Below are 18,193 nucleotides of genomic sequence, written 5' to 3' on the forward strand. Positions count from 1 at the left end.
TAGTTTCCAAAAGAAAAGACAGATGCTGAAGAGTAGATGAAAACTTATTGTTCCCTAACTCATAAACCTTCATCTGCTCCCTTGCTTTTATATAGACACATAATACAGACAGATATATGGAATAAAAAGAGAGAAATCAAAGTACACTCACTCATAAAGACTCACTGTCTTTGACAGATTTAAAAAATATTTAAGGTACTGCTTCTGCATTCAAAGAACTAACATTGTGCAAATTATTAGGAAGAAAGAATAAACACACACATCTAGCAGCCCAGTTTAAAGATGTCATGCTGCTTTATCCCTGTCATTAACAGACTTATTTGTAGGGTCTTTAACTATTAAGCTCTAACTTTTTCAGTGGCCCCACACTGCCCCTTGACTCATACCCAGATATACCTATGTTATTTTGAGGGGTTATTGCTTCTGCTACTGCCTGCCTGGAGGGCTTCCAATATTCTGCAGTAAACTGTTGCTAGGTTTTCCATTACCACTAATCAGCAAGATAAATGCAGTCAGAAGGATGGAACACTTCTGCAGTTAAAGCTTTTTCTTTCCAAAAACTATGGGAGTGTTTGCTATTCAAATTCTCTGTAGGCCCTACATTATTGGCATTAATTTACCGGGATTATTACCATCCGAGCAATAATGTATTGGCCTGGATAAACTTAATTGGTGTTTTTCTTTTCTTTTTGGAGCCTTTAAGAGAAAGAATGACAATCATGTAAAACTGACTGGGTGTAAAGCTGTGTAGGATACATTTGAAGCAATGGAAGGGGCATGAAAGGACAGGGACAGGAAGGACACTTTCATCCTGAATGATCCAGAGATAATGCAATTAAAGCACTTCCATGACTGTGTCTTACCCTGGCCCTATTATTATTCTTTTTTTAATTCTTCACTTAACAACATTTTAAAAAAATAGATCAGATTACTCTAAATATCTTGGTTCTTTTATCTATGGCTCATGATTCAATTCTGCCTTTTAGGTTCCCCTTTTTTGTACTTCTGATACCATGTGCTAATAGGGAGAGGAATGTGATAAATGAGGTCACAAGTTCCCCTGCATAAAGGCAGAGATCTCAAGGCACTGACAAAGACAATTTAAAAATTATAGGACACGTAATTTAATAATCCAAATCTTTTGGACAGTTAACAATTAATTGCACAGTATACGTGCTGCCTGTAGCTAGCCTATGCTCTTGAAGTCCACTTTGTCACAACTTGGCCCAGAAATCCATCATGTCCTCCTGGAAACAGTAGGTGCCCTTTCAATTTATAAAGATGAAAGAAAACCACTATGAATACTACATCTTTTGTTATTTCCTTATTGAAGTGTTCCTTAATGAAGAAGAAAATTGGGAGGGGAAAAAAGGATATAATCTTCTTCCATCCTCATTCACTGCCACTCTGGTAGAGGATACAGTACATGCCTCCTAGTAAAAAAATACAAGTTGCCTGTATTTTCCCTACCTTACACTCACCCTACAAATGCCCAGTAATGGTCCTACAGTCTAGTATTACTTCAGCTCTCTGAACGCTATCACAGCAGTAGAATCACTGGTGGAAAGCTGGTTCCAGGTGCTGAGGAAATAAAAACTCCTATGCCCACACAAGCTCTTCCACTGTTGCTAGTAGAGAAAAGCAAATAAAACACTGGAGAAGGATGCCATGGGAATGCTGGAAATTCTCTTTATAAGTGTAACCCCTGAGTGACATAAATGTTACAACTTTTGGGGGAACAAGTTGTTTTTAACCCTTAGATCTGCTGGGTGGCACCTGAAATAATTAAATCTGACATTTCTAGGGTTAAAACGTCAGGAAGGAGAAAGAGCTGAAAAAGGAAATTCCCTAGCTTCTTAGTAATGAAAAGCTGAGGGTATACCTTCTGCGGTTGTCTGTGAGATGCTTTCACATCCGTGTGTCAAGGGTTTTTCAAACTGACAACTTGCAAATTTGAAATACAAAAATGCCCAAAGCGATATTTTAGTGGCTCAGGGAAACTCTTGTACGGGAAAAAGAATTCTAAAGTGAAACGTCTCTAGAAATCACACAGGGCCTGACCACGATACTCTAATTATGCTAATTGCTTCAATGCCCTTGCTTTATTTATGCTGAGCAGCTAAGATAAATAAAGGAAAATTGCTTTGGATCTAACTGTATTCATATCAGAATGCAAACTAGCCTGTGTTTGTTATGTGATTGCTGATCTGTTTACACTAAATTCTGCAGGTAATTGCAGTTTTGATTGCACATTTATTTCAAGCTGCACAGGTCCCAGGACTAGGTCTGTCTGTTTTTATAATTAAACCGTTTTGTAATATCTAAACTCACTAAAGAGCAAAATGATGCTTTAAGAATTTACATATTTTATGCATTAAAGATAATACATTGGTGCTCAGTGACAAAGAGGAAAAATTCTGTTTATCACTAAAAACTGGACAGCATGTTCTGGATTTGAAGAAATTTGAGACATCTGTTCCAAGGCCTGTTCACTGTGTGGGACAGATGTCCTCCGCATCCCCGTAATCTGTTATACAACACCTACTTTTTGAAATTTCAGTTATAACTTTCATATGAGTAAAATATGTTAACAGAACAAGGCTGAGGCTTTGGTGATTAACCACAGACCCTAAGTAAGAATCAGCATCTGACTGCAGTTTCAGAAGTGGAAATCTTTCCCTGGGAAGATTTGAGAGTGAAGGCAACGCTTTCAGTTGGGGTATCTTTGTCTCAGACTCACAGCAAATTGACAATACAGATACAGTCTCTCAACACCCCTCAAGATGAATTGCTATTATTCTCATTTTGGTGCAGAGGACTTGTGTGGTGCAGAAATTTGAGTTGTCCATGGGACACACAAGAAATTTGTGTCAAAGATGGATATAAATAGGATTGTCTAAATCCATACCTTTTGCCTTAAGCACAAAATTATTATTATTATTTATACATCACTATAAATGCATATTGCATATTGCAAACAGATAAAGTGACAGGTACTGCAGAGTTGACACTCAATTATAAAACCATCCTTCAGCCCTTTGTGATGAATTTGAGGTTAAGAAGCTTTCTATTTCTGTTCCAATGTGTTTAGCACCTTCTGAAACCTTAATTTGAACTTCAGTTGTGGTTATTTCTTCCTTTCTTCCTCCCTCACGTAGGACCAAATTTAATCTTTTCTTCCCTCCGTCTTTGAGAAATGCCTATTACTATAACATTAAAGAGAAAAACTCCTTAATCTCAGTATTACAAATTTAGAGCAATGCCATCTCTGTATAGCTTCTTCATCCATCATCAATTCCAAAATCAGTAATCCAGTCTGTCTCACTTAATGGAAGACTTAATATCCGTCTATGCAGACTAGTCTGGCAAGCCTCTTAGCTAGGTTATACTGTAACAGCACACTGCAATTAGGTGTGCACTAAGTATAAAACTGGAGGCCAAAGGAGTTCAACCTCCAACAAAGTGCACATAAAACTCAGTAGTGCCACAACATCATAACACATTTCTGCTATGATAAAGCTTGCAATTTTAACAATTTACAAAGCCGCTTCTACCTGAGAAAATGATACTGCATGAAAAATATAACTACCATCAAAATTAGTAAGAAGATAATGAGGTAAACTTCATAAAACCTTTTCCTCAGCTATTTGTCAGTGGCTCATGGCTTCTGAGTCTCTGCTTTGAGACTTCTGAGCATGAACTGAATCTTTCCCTACTCCTCCTTGTACCTATTCATTATTCAAGAAGATACGTTACTCTTTCAACACCAGTTTGCAAATTCTAGCCACCACTTATGAAGATGCAGTACTAAATATCAAAGTTTCCAATTCAACTTTTAGACTAGAAAGAGTCCAAGTTGCTGTTAGGACTCCGTTCACATTCAAAGATTTTGGGGATGGAAGCAATTTCTAATTTGCTACTGTTTCTTCAACACTTCATTCTTGTACTCTGCCAGTACAGAACAGAACACCTTTGCCTGTCGTTAATTTTTCCTTCCTTACAAACCATATCAGCCAGTTTGTGGAATTAATGAGCTCTTGATCAGTACCATCCACGCCTTGAAAACTGGTCAATTTTTTCTCTAATAAAATTAAAAAGATGAGAAATGGGAGATTATTAATTCTGTTTTGGTTTGGTTTGGGTTTTTTGCTTGTCTGTTTTTCGTTGAAAGCCTGGAGATATTTTTAATTGCTTGGTTGGCAAGGAGGGGAAGCAACCCAATGCTACTGAATGCTGCTTATAGCTCTCTGGTGAGAGAACAGGGAAACACCTTTACAAAAAGAATTCCAGAAAAGGGACAGGAATTGATTGGTTTTGACTAAAAGGAATCATTAGTGTTAAAAGAAGTAGGATTTTATTGTTTTCACTTTTAAGAAAAACTTTTTTTCCCCTTGAAATTGAGCAGTCATTGAGCTCCTCCTCCAGTTCTCACTTCCACAAACAGCAGTGACTGCTGAAATCAGAATGTGAATGAACGTGGCAACAGGCAATTCAGTGGCACACTGAAACTGGCAAGATCAGGCCCATAGTTAGAAGGAAGTGGTATGCCATTTAGAAGTCTAATTTTACTATAAATAGTTTTGTTACAGAAGCTTTTCTTCTAAAAAATGGTATTCAAAGAGGATTTACTCATTTTTCTTTCCATTTCAGCTTCTAATATTAAAAAAAAAATCCATCCAGGAGTCCAGAAATAGTTGGCAAATAATTAAAAGAAAAGCACCCTTTGAAAGAACATTAAAAAATCCCCAGTGTTTCAATTGAAAAGAAGTCTGTATACAGATGCTGCCATACAAACCTTTCAGCCCACAGATCACAGATACAAATCCGTAAAAACAGTTAACGCATCCCTGCAACTCACAGCCTTTATCTGTATGCTAAAGGAGAAAAGGCAGCGTATTTGTTTCAGAAGAGACTTACAGCTGAAGTCTGTTCTTTTCTTCTAAAATCACCTGAAGCATCCTATCTTTCAACATACCCTTAACAGACAAAGCCTTTCATGAACTTTCTCCAACTGGGGAGAAGTGGTACTGAAATAATGAAATGATCTCTTCATTTGGTATCTCCAGATAGCTCATCTGTTTCCTTAACTAAAATATACAAGAAGCTGTCACAATTTAATGAGTCGTTTCTATACATCTCCATTATACCATCTACACTGAGCAGTGCTGTAACAGTAAGGGATCCGAGTACTCCCTGTAGATATTGCAGTTATGTCATGGTCATCTTCAGCAAAAGTTGAAGTTGCAGAAAACTGCAGCCTCAGCACAGTATAAAGCTTCTACAGTATCTGAGTTATGTTTAAGTTTGAAGTTTAGGTCCTGAAGGTTTCTTCAGTGTCTCATCTATGTAAATGCTTCAATCCTGTTACTACAATGATCATTTTTCCTGATGCACAAATCATGTATACTACAATTTCAGCTACCAATTCTACTGCCCTCTTCTGTATAAACTTCCACATCTGCATAATCAATTATTGCTCTATGTGACATATTAGTCTTAATAGTATTACAAAGTGGCAGACAATATTATCTAGCTCAGATGGAGGAGGCCAGTATTTCTCTATTCCATCCCATGGACTCTGTGTGGACCATCTTTTTCTATGTTAGACTGGTATTTAACAATCACCTAAATACTGACCCTACAGGGTCTCACAGTATTGGACCAGCTTTATCTGAAGAGAGCATTATTTTAGATACACTTTTTGATTTGTACATGATGCAAACAAATAATTTGTATCAAGCAACCACATCCTGTTCTCCTGCAGCCAGAGTGAAAGGCTTTGGCCACAAGAATTACACAGATGCTACAAAAGAAAGAAACCTTTGTTCATCTGCAGATATACAAAGATAATTTTTACAGCCTGCCCGCCGACTGCACCCTCCCCTCCATACCAGTAATGTGTAATGTGGGCTGCAATTTTGACCGAAGACAAATAATTACTCAGGACTCATCACTTCCCCATGCAATCAATTTTAGCTCTCATTGAAAGGTTAAACAAGGTAGAGATAAATTGGATCATGTAAAACTGTACTTGCATTCTTAACACAATACCACGATATTCCAAAATATGGGCAGCTGAATCTGCACCAGTAGGAATAACTCTTTTGTATAAGGATCCTGAGTTTTGTAGGGCTTGAAAACCTACCCTACCAAAGATGGATATGCTCCAGATACGTCACTTGTGTTCTGAGGTGGCAGCACCGTTGATTCAACTAGAAGTTCTTTGGATTCAGTAATAAACAAAAATGAGCATGAGAAAGAAATTTTTCAAAAAATTTGGCAGTTTCCTATTAGGCTACCAGGTTTTCAGCTCAGATACTATCAGATGTCTCTGATACCACTGAGGACAAGGTACACCAGCCCTGAGATTTCCTACCACCCTATATATTGATGTAGAAGAATATTTTTGTTCTCCGATCAGTCATGAAGCTTCTGAGTAAAGGCTGACTATGTGGTAATTGTAACAGTCACAATTATCCCACTTACAGACATGTAAACCTGTCTTCTCTCATATTAAAAGATGGTATTTTATTTTGTTACATTTTGGTTTTCATTATTTAAAGTTAAAAGATGGTTAATATAGAAATTCTATGCTTTTTGTTTTTTTTTGTTGTTTTTTTTTTCTAAAGAAAACTCTGCCTAAGTATGTGAGCCTTTAAGCATTTTCTGAATAATTTCCAAGTGCTTTACACAGTATACACAACGTGACTACTTTTCCGATACTGGGGCAGATACCACTACTAGTAAAGAAGAGAATTTTTGTCAGCTACTAACCATCACATGATAAAAATCCTGAATACACAGAATATTTTAATGTGACTTCCTTAATGAGCAATAATTCAGAGAATCATAGAATCATAGAATAGTTAGGGTTGGAAAGGACCTTAAGATCATCTAGTTCCAACCCCCTGTCATGGGCAGGGACACCTCACACTAAACCATATCACCCAAGGCTTTATCCAACCTGGCCTTGAACACCGCCAGGGATGGAGCATTCACAACCTCCCTGGGCAACCTATTCCAGTGCCTCACCACCCTAACAGTAAAGAATTTCTTCCTTAGATCCAATCTAAAACTCTGCTGTTTAAGTTTCAACCCGTTACCCCTTGTCTCACAGAGAGGTAATGAGAATATCTCTATAAAGTGAGTTCTCATAAGAAGAAGCTGAGACAGGTACAAGGGGAAGTTCCCAATGACTGGGATAGCTCAGTAAGACTTTCATCTTCAAATTGTGGTGTCATGAGAAAGCAGAAAGAGTCAAAACTGGAAGAGGTGCAGGCAGGCATGGTATGGGGAAGATGTAGAACAAATAAAGTTACTTTAAAAGCCTGATAAAAGTTCTGAATGAAGGTGATTTTGCACTACCTCCTTGAACCAAAAACTTACCCTAGGCTTTACACTCTCCACTCCCTTTGATTCAGGAACCCTGAAAATATAACTTAGAGCCAAAAATCAAATGCTCATTAGGTTATCCTTGTTTTATAGCTGGAAGGTGTGAGATTTAGTTCATAGAAAGAAACTGTACTGAGCAGCACAGGACTATCTATATGAAGGTCTTATATGCTCTTGGTGCAATACTATAGTATGCATTATAACTAACTGTCCAGAACAATTTGCTTAATGCATTTAAACGAAATTCTGACCAGGAACTAGACATGAAAGTTACTCAATTACCAAGGCATTAAAATGAAGGTGTTCCCTATACTACATCTGTAGAATGCTTTAATATATATTCAGTATCCAGTGACTTGACTTTTCTTGATCTCATTGCCACTACCCTGTACTTTAGACCTCTAGAGAATTCAATCCAACTATCCTTTATGACTAACAAGCTGTTTAATTCACCGATGGTTTCCTTCATTATTTTACAGTTGCAGCTTGGGAAAAGTGAGTGTATGTAATGACAAGACTATTAGAAGGGCTGCTGTAATAATACTATACTATTAGCAGATCCTTACTTAGAAGGAAACAAAAATTCTTAAAAGAAATTCATGCTTTTAATTTGGAAAAAAACCTCCAAAAACCAGCAAAGGCTGTGCAAACAAAAAGTTGTTTGAATAGAGGAACAAGCTTTTCACATAAAAAAAAGATGGTACAGATTATTTTTTTTTTCCTTTATTGTATATAAACGATAGAGATAGTGCAAGTTTATCTTCTGAAAATTCTTGCTGGAGACCTACAGGACCTTCAAATGTAGCCTGTGAATAAGTGAAAGAAAATCATTTATACCTGATAGTTATGAAAGGTCATGAGTGAAGAAATAAATTCTAGATCTCATACATCTAGCCTTAGGGAAGGAAGGAAGAGAGGCATCAGTGCTATGATCTGTGTAAGTTTTTTTTCACATGACTGTATGTATGCACGGATACAAACTCATACAAAACCCTATTAAACAACAAGAATTCACACTTTCATCTCTTTTCTTATGTATTTATCTTTCCTATCTCTCCTCACCTAATCTTCTTTGGTTCATAATGCCCTGTACTCTCCCAACTCACTGGTGATAAACTTTAGTTCCACAGTTTCAAAGGCTGTGTTACTGTTAAATAGCGAACTATGCTTCCTAAATTCTGAACTGAGAAGTAAAAATAATTATTAAATGTTAGATCTAATAGCATGCTAAGGAAACTAATAAATCAGCCCAAGAAATGCACCTGCAAACCCTATGGCACAGTAGGTCATATGTAAAATGAATTTAATGGTCTGATCCCTACCTCATTTGTGAGGAGCAGGATGGGGCCTATTATGCTCTAATGATGCTGTAATTGAACTAGTGTGGGGAATCTCGGACAGTTCAAACCAGAGTTACCACTTTGCATCAACAGCTACCCATTCATGTCACATTTTTTGATAAAAAAAGCAGTACGTGAAGATGTAGTACAACGCCTGCAGCCCTTATCATACTTCCCTGAACAGTAAACAGCTTCTCATCCCAACCCCTTTCAGAAGAACAAAATTCAGTTAAATATGTGTACTGTGTTCTAAGTAACTACCTTAACACTGGCCTACCGTCATTCAGAAAGAATTTTTTACTAATGGGGATGCTCCTATTTCACTGCAACAGAACAGACTATAAACTTCACTTGCAATATTTCAAATAAGTAACTGCAAGCAAAACTAATAAACTACTGGAAACTGATCCTGGGTCTAATAGATTTATCAGCACCTGAACAGCAACTAATAGCATACCATACTAATTTCTGTTGAAGATCTCTTTAGAAACTATTGAACACTACCCCTTTATAGATTTATTACAGGACTATGTGACATCAGATGTTCGATTTTTGGCACAGGGTTTATGAGCACTGTTTGTGCATTTGTACAGGTTTAGCATTAATTTCCTTTTTTTTTTTTTTCCTTCCATGAGATAAACCCTTCTTTGTTACATAGCTGAAAACATATTAACCTACTAAGAAAGCTAGGCAGGGCAGACTATTTTAGGAAATGTAAACTTAAAGAAAAAAACAGCAGCAAGTCAAGAGCCAACTGTTTCTGTTTTGATTTATTCCATATTTCAGAGATGCTGCTTCTATAGGGAACAATATGCAAGGCATTGGAAATTCAGAAGGCACCTCTTTTGTGTACCATAAAAATGTGCTGGTAACCTACAATACCCTCACAGAAATACAATTCAATAAGGAAGTCAGTTGGGAAGATGTCTCAATAGAACGACATGAAAAAATGGTCAATACAAGAATGATTTAGCTTACCTTACAAGGGATTTTGATGCTGGAAATAAATGGGGCTTTGAAACTTGTAAAATAAAACCCCAGATAAACACAGACCCAGATTTTTAATTCTCACACATATTTAATGTGGCTTTTTAGCAGATCATTGCCTCTGAATCGTCATTTCTATCAAGCCTATCACTGGAAAAGTGTTACAGCACTTAGCCCTCAGGGCAAAGATAAGTCTTCACCATTGTCACATATAGTTCACATATTGAGCTGTATTATGCTGAATGGGAATACAGTACAGTGTAGAAACAGTACCGATTCTACCAGAATATCCTGAGATACTTATCAAGCTGTTAAAGGAGACATCAGTCTTTTGTCTGTATTGCCCTTGACACATCCTGAAGGGAAGTACCGGGAAATTCTTTGTAGAAGAACCCTCAGACCCCTTAGGTCTAACATAGGTTAAGTGCCCCACAGAATTCTCAACAATGGAAAAGCACCTTAAAAAACACTATCCCGACTTCACCAGAAAGAAACAATGGAACTGAACACCTGTAATGAAATATAAACCAGAAAATCCACACACATCCTAACCCAGGAACTAAATATTGACATCCAGGGTATCAAAACCAGTTATCTCAACATAAATCAGAACCAAAGTCCAAAAACCTTCCACAAACAACTGCTGCCACTGAGGGTTAAATGAATGATGGGAAACATCACCATTTTAGCATCCGATTATCATTGAATGTATTTTCAAGGATAAATAATTATCTGCCTGCATACAGGATTTGTTTATTGATTAACACACAGACCCCATAACAAACATTCTGTACGGCAACATTCTCTCTGGTCTTTTTTTTTTTTTGTGTGTGTGTGTGTTCTTTTTTTAGTTTTTATTTTTGCCTTACACTTACTGCTTGGAGAAACACCTTCCATTTACTTACTCTACAGCTGTTATATAACTACCCTTGCAATATTTTGGAGGGAGAAGTTTAGGACAAGAACACAAAAGAAATTAAGCATGTGAGTCAAAAAAGGTTGGAGTTTATTTTTGTTATGGTTTTGGGTATTTTTTTCCTACCTCATAAATGCCATGAGAGCCAACCAAATTTTCACAACATATCATGAAAAAATATTTTTCCTTTCATATTTTTCTCCAGGCAAATCACAGAAAAATTCATAGCTTTCTTGTCTCAACAAAATCTTACAGAATAAATAAAATGAAAAATAAACCCTCAACCTCTTTTTTTTAGATTATACAAAATAAAGCATTGACAAAACACGAAATTGACTTCTGGTTTCCAAAATGCAGTGGTGCTCTCTGTTAGAAATCAATTTCACCAGATCTTAAGAGCTTAGATATACATTGTCACATGCATCTGTTATGTTGATTCTGTTTGAATGACTAGCTGGTGACATGCCAGCCCAGAAGCATGGGAGGCTGCCAGTGCCATGCCCTCTACCTGTTTGACAGCTCTGCCAGTAAGATGGAGAGCAGCTGTGATACCTGGCAGAGGCATACTGAAGCAGTGCCTTTCATCACAGGCCACCTCCCTGCTGCCGCGGCCTGTTTCAGATTGCACGATCAGGGTCCGTGTTGAGAGACGTGCTTAACACCTCACCAATGCCCCATGGCAACAGCGGCTCGTGCTCCAAGAGTAGGATGCCAAGTGATTTTTGTCCACCACATACGCCTCTGTAGGTCTTAGGTTTTGAATAACCTACGCCACTTCAGTTTCAAAGCCAGTTAAACTTCCATAAATGATTGCTGATGCAAATTCTAGAAACCAAAAATGTGCTCATGTTTACATGGTATTTCAGTTCTTAGCTTCCCAGGGGTAATGGGATTTATATGCCTTTTGGGGAGCACAAAGAAACGGGCCATAGACAAAGCACAAGGAGAAAGGGTTGGTACAGCTGGCCAAAGAAAAGGCTTCATGTTAAAAGGAACAAATTAACAAGAGACTTCAGGAGAGTATAATGCCCAAAACACCCTACTCCCCGAGCAGATCTAACTTGCTACTTAGACATAAGGCCACTTAAAGTACCCCAGATCTTGGAAATACTAGTAATTTTATATGAAGGGGCATTTAAGATGCTTGAAAACCATTATTATGCAACACTGCCTTTTTATAGGAACGACACAGGGAGAAAGGCACTGTGTGAATGTTCTCACAATCGGCCTGTCTCTTCATGTCGGCTCTGAGATAAACCAACCTGTAATTTCACTCCTAAGATTCTACTGTTTGGAGTCAAGCAGTAATTCTGACGTGTATCAAATTGTACAGGGAGCTGTAATGTGGATAAATATCCAAAGGGATTACCTAAGACCACCAAACTCATTTTACTTGTGACCTATTCAGATTTGAAGTCAGTCTCTTATCATTACTATTTTATTTAAATGAATCATTCTTAAACAATTTATCCAGAGTGTTCCCTGAAGCATGCATTCAATCAATTCCAGGCATGCACTTTTTTCCTAGACTTTTCCCTTACTTTCTTACAAAAACATTTTGTTCTATCAGTACAGAAAAATACATTTTCACATTAGGGCACCTGAATATCCAAACTATGCCTTCCATATGTTGACAACTGGTAGAATATACTGTAGGAACGTTCAATGTCACTTTAGAAACAGCTTATTAGGACAATTAGATATTAGCTGACTATACCTAAACCACTTTCATATTTTTAAGCTTTTAATGAACTAGCTTCCCGTTTCCATTCCTTGTACCCCTCATTTTGAGGGCTCAGTAAGTTAAGGGAAGGCAATGACTGTTGTCAGCTTTTTCTTAGCTATGTGATCTCAATACCCTCTGGGAAAGATTTAATAATATATTAAATGTAAAAATTCCATCACAAATTTAGATTTTTTTGTAAATAAAACACTGTAGAAAAACACTGCTCTAAGCACAGTGCAGAGTCAGAATGCTGTGTAATCATCAAAAAAAAAAAGCAAGGCCAAGGTCATGGGCATCAACTTGTGTTTTGGCAAAATAATGCTGAGAATTCACTGATGTCCAGCTACAGGGCTCAGGCAGTTTAGTCAAGTAAAACAGAAGATACAGAGAATTAGCAGTCCATTCACAGTGCACTCATCCATGTATTATGAATCAGAAGCTGAAAGCATCACCTCTCTCCAAAGTACTTGCTAATATCACAGTTCTTTCTGGTGAACAGAGCTAGTCGAGGTTGCATGAAAGTTTATTAGAAAACTCTAAAAAGTTATTTATAATAGAATCTTCACAGCATATATTTCAAAAAGCATATTATGATAAAGGCAAGGGCGGTATGAATCTTCTGTAGGTCCAACATAGCAGAGAGAACCATATTTGACATTCTATAATGTAAACTGCCCAAATTACCTGCTTTCTAGAAACATGATTGTAAAGACAGCATTTTCACACACTTGGGCAACCTGTACTGAGCAGAAGGAGTGACTAGCATGTAGAACTTCATCTACAATGTTCATTTCCTGTTTGTTATGCCAGGCAAATTACACAAGGCTGACAACTACTGAAGAACACTTCTACACAGAGGGTCTATATATGGTCAACAGGAGACGTATCTTAGGGTTCATAGAGCACAGCTGTATATAAAGTGCTTAAAAGAGAATGTTACCAATATTTTATTACCAAAGCTCTTTTCTCATCAATCTCATTCAGTATTTCAGCTTCCCTATTGATTATATGGCAGTTTTTAAATGGCTAGAGACTGAATCCAATCAAATCTGTTGAAAGAAGCAAAAGCGATCAAACTAATGAGCACATATTATGTTATTTACAACACAAATAATTTGGTTCCTGGGGCTTTCCTTGAATAAAGCAGTGGGCTGAAATAACCAATGATTAAATTATGTGGAAAGCAATACACTGAATCTAAAGGTCTGGATTAACAATAAAGATTCGGAACATGAAGTATTCTGATGTCAAAAGAGTATTTTTTTCTCATTTCTGTACACAAACAGGAACAGACAAGAGTTATATCTCTGTCCCTATTGATAAGTATAAATAAATATTTTTATTTATATGCCTACTACTATGCCAGGAAAATAGCCACTTTATCCATCACATCTGTTTGAATACCCTTATATCTTCCATCGCCAGAAGTGTCACATAAATCCCCCGCTGTCAGCTTAAAAAAATACTTTGGAAAAGCTGAGAGGGTCAACAGTTTGGTTCTACACCACTTCTTATGCACTTAGGTGAATTCGTCAACATCACAAAGTCCTTCATATTGAATGAAGTGCCTTCTGGTCTGATCCCACACTCAAAGAGACAATCACAACACTCACAACACTTACAGGTAAACAGCTTAAAATATGGAGTGCATGAAATTTAAAAGAATGTGGAGCATTTTCAAAAGAAAATCCTCCTTTTTAGTTTTGAAAGGCTACTGATACATTTATTTAATTAAAAAGGCAAAAAAGCAAGCAACAACAAAAAAAAGTCCAAACCCATAATAATTGAATCCTGCAGAAAGACAAGTCCTATCTTTTCAACCCTGACTATTAGAAGGAAGAGGTATCTACTCACCTACTAAACATAAGAAAATTCATTGTGAGGTTAGTCCCAAGTCCAAGCTGTCCTAGCTCTGGCCTGTTAGGATAAGAAAAAAGACTGTTTTTTTCACCTACTGCTGGGAGTAGGTGGATGGAAAAGGTGGGTTGAGGTGTATGTCTTTGAAAGTTCAGGTAAACTTCTGACTTGAGACCCTGATTCAATGGCCTTAGCAACAGTTTTATTGATGGCTTTGTTAGGATTCCATGTCTAGAATAGGAAGTTCATTTAATTTCAGATTTTGAACACAACAGTAAACAAATCACTAAATAGAGCCTTTTCTGAGGAAACCTCAGGCTATTCCTTTATTTTTCTAGACTTTCATATATCTTCATATTTTATCATGGGGCTTCAGGAGTGCTATGAAATTTGTATTGATGGTAGGTTAGCTTTCTTCATTTTTCTCCTAAAATACTGGTATGCTGCTTCTCTCTTACAACCCAGTGATCTCTGAGAGTAAAAGAACTACATCTTCCCCAAAATTTCCATTCAACAGACTTGTTCTTTTTCTTACCTTCATGGAACAATAAGCCTGTCACAAGATTATTTTCACTTTTCAGGAGAACACGAAAGCCTGTGTATAAATTTGGGGATTTACAATGTTTTTTGATTCATTTTACTCAGAAAGAAAATATTCCCCAGATCATCGAGCTTTACACAATCCCATTATATCTCCTTTCTATCACCTTCTCTGTCACGATCAGGAAGAGGGTGTTTGGACACTGCTTCACCCTTAGCTATCAAACAAAGAAGTTCAGGCCCTAGCCTTTTAGTATTTTCTCACAATCAGACACATAAAGAGTCATCTAATATCTCATGACCATAAGAACAGAACTTACTTTATTCAGCAAGTAAGTCCAACTAGGTTATTTAATGAAGCAAGATTGTTGCAAACGTTAACATAGTTTGGCAGGATTTTCTTGCCTGGTGTTGCCATGCAGTTTAAAACAGATGGCAAAGCTGAGCATAAAAATCTCCCTTTTACAGCAGAACCAATAACAATACTGTTTATATTATAGGCCAGAAGGCTTAATGGAAACTTCAGTAAAATTTTCCACAATAAACCAAGAGCTGAAATAGAAAATCAGTTCAGCCTCATTTTTCTGCTCAATGGAAAAAATCATTCATTGTTACTTACTCATGAAAGGAGAAAGGTATATGGGAAAACAAAGCAGGGAACTTAGCGTAATTAAATATTTTTTCTATTATTTAATAAACAGTGGTTGCTTGCTTCCAGTGTAATCTGAAAATGTTTTTTAAAGTTGCCATGGCCCTCAAATGTAAATGGTTTTGATCTTTTAAAGACACTTATTTTTCTTAACCTTCTTTTGACTCATTTTGTTGGCATGTCATCCTCTCATTCAGGACACAAGAGAAGGTCTACAGGATATCTGAGAAAGGACAGAGTCCCTTAGAACAATACTATACGAGAAACAGAAGGAATGAGTCTGCTGAGACTGAAGTGTGATGCTGGTCCTAAAGCAGAAGGCATTGTGGTTTCACTCTCATCAGTGGAAACTATAGGTCTAAGTGCAGTCTGTCCTTAGGTTGCTCTAAACACTGCAGCTGCCAGGCTGATCATCTGGTGGCTTCACCTCAACCCCAGTAAATAGTAGAGCCACCCTACAGGGAGAAAGTGCAAAGGCACCTAGGCCCAGAGCAGAGAGGCTCCCAGACACTGTGATGGCAATGTTGGGAATGTGAGGAACACCCACCTTTCTGCTGAGAAATTCAATATGATATTTGATGCTAAACTGGAATATGAAACAATATATATATTTGCAAATAATTTGTATATGACCATAAACTGACACAATTATAGGATTGGCATACAGTCACAATACAATTAAGATACAGTTTTGCAACTCTGCCTAACTGGTGATTGCTTTTTAGGGGAAATGGATCAAATGGATATGTGAAAGATGATCACCTGAATTGTGAGAAAAAGGGGTATCTGAAGGCTCTTCATAGATGGAAGGAGCTGAAGAAAGGGAGAAGCCAACTAAGGAAATTTTGATAAAAAATCCAGTATAGATGGGAGTTCTCTGGTTTAGTAGCAGTTGGGTGGTATCTAGGGACTGCTAGAATATGTGAGGGGTATCAAGAGCTAGTATGGAAGTCCTAATATGAAACTATCCCAAAATCACAATTTATGTTTGTTGCTGGTTTGTCCATAACAAGATCCAGTAGAGGCAGTGGTAAAAGAGATGCTCCCATGATAACCACCACAACCTTCACTAATATTTCTGGGTCATCCATCTGGAAATATCATGTTCAGCTTGGGTAGTGGAAATAGGGGAAAGTCTGCAGGTGTGAATATTACAAACAAATGGGATGCAACTTAATTATATACTGTATTATTGTCAGATTCATATGCTACTAATTCTAGTGTCTGAGCTTGTGTTCAGGAGGGAAAGGTTTTACAATAAAACAGAACAGGATGGGTGACAAGAGAAAAATGTCTAAAAGAAGAGGTGTTATTGGTATTTCCTGGACGCAGAAGGTCATTGGTAGGGAAGGAGTTTGCAAAACTGAACTGCACAATTGCAGGCTTGTAAAATTGCAAAGAAACAATATTTAATATGGTTCAAACACATCACCAACATGGAAAAAATAGTACAGTACAACATGAACTGAAATAAAAACTCAGATGAAGAGGAAAGGTTGAAAGACCTTGTTACCACCTGGAATGTCGTAAAAGTGTACAGAAATGTTTAGTTTCTCTTGACAAGTAATAGAAATGCAATGCAATGACAGGAGAAAATGGGAGGGTCCACAGACACCTTATACAGTCAACAGACCAAAAATGTTAAGGAACTTTGTGTGCCTCATCAGCTGCAAAAGAACAGACACCAAATCCTCAAGCTTTATTTGCCTTCTCTTCAACCCACTGTCATTTTAATCCTCATGAAAGATAGCAATCTCAACATCTTTCTCTGTTTGCTGTTGCACGAGTATTTATTTACTAGGGCCACTGGGGGAAAATAAATCACAGAGAACAAATGGCTTGATGCTCTCTCACATCCCAACCAACACAATGTTTGAAAATACTGGCTTGTGCACCACAATGCTACAATTTTGAGTAAATTGTTCTGTTATTATAGTAGAGAGGTATCCCGAGAAATAACATAGGGCCTAATGGAGCCCTTAAAAGTCTCCAGTGATTCAGAAAGATTCACGGGTAACCCCCTTTCCAAGGAGCTAGTGGTAATTCTTGCTTTTAGGAGAATTAATAATAAGCTACATAAATAAAAATAGTACCTGAGGTAGAAAGATGATATTTATACTAACACAGCATATTCCAGGTACTGTAGAATGCATATATAGTTATAAACAAACAGTCCCTAAATTACACAAAAGGCGCACACACAAAAGAATTTAAACAAAGTCCTATACTGTCATTGACAGAATACAGTTAGAATTACAGTAGCCTTTCACACCCATCTTCTGTAATTAACAATGAATGAAAACCTCACTGCAGTAAGATATTTTCTGGAGAAAATGTAATTTTCCCCTATGCTTTTTCTTAGTCTATTTAAAAAGGGGAACAATTCAGGTGCAGACCATTAATGGAGGTCAAGACTGAATTAGAATTTATTTTGATGCATGTTCAGCTATCAATGTTCAGTACAAAAATGTATTAAATAATATCTTCAGATGAAAAACAGACTGCAGCTTTTGCTTTGACTTTGTTAGGGACTTCATTCTTTTAAAGTGTGTTGGCTAGCTCTGCTGAACTACAGTCCAAGCATTTTTAAATTTAATTTTATTAACTAATTTTTAACCCACCCACCAAAATGCTATTTGTGTGATAACAGCATGTGCAGGGATTCCTAAGGGATATGGAAATTAATTCCACTTCTGTGAAAAGACCTTTTAATAACTCACATGTTATTTTACCTTCCGAGTTATCAGTGGGCTTTCCTCCAGCAGTTTCTAAAGAAATGTCCTTGC

At 37.1% G+C, this 18,193-nt stretch overlaps 1 protein-coding gene across 3 annotated transcripts in view; it reads right to left on the minus strand.

Annotated features, from left to right (window-relative positions):
* NPAS3 (neuronal PAS domain protein 3) overlaps positions 1-18,193 on the minus strand; it is a 607,091-nt gene that overhangs the window by 207,324 nt on the left and 381,574 nt on the right. The gene's annotated exons all lie outside the window — the stretch shown is intronic.

Source organism: Melopsittacus undulatus, chromosome 4 (assembly GCF_012275295.1).
Source record: "Melopsittacus undulatus isolate bMelUnd1 chromosome 4, bMelUnd1.mat.Z, whole genome shotgun sequence".
NCBI lineage: Eukaryota > Metazoa > Chordata > Aves > Psittaciformes > Psittaculidae > Melopsittacus > Melopsittacus undulatus.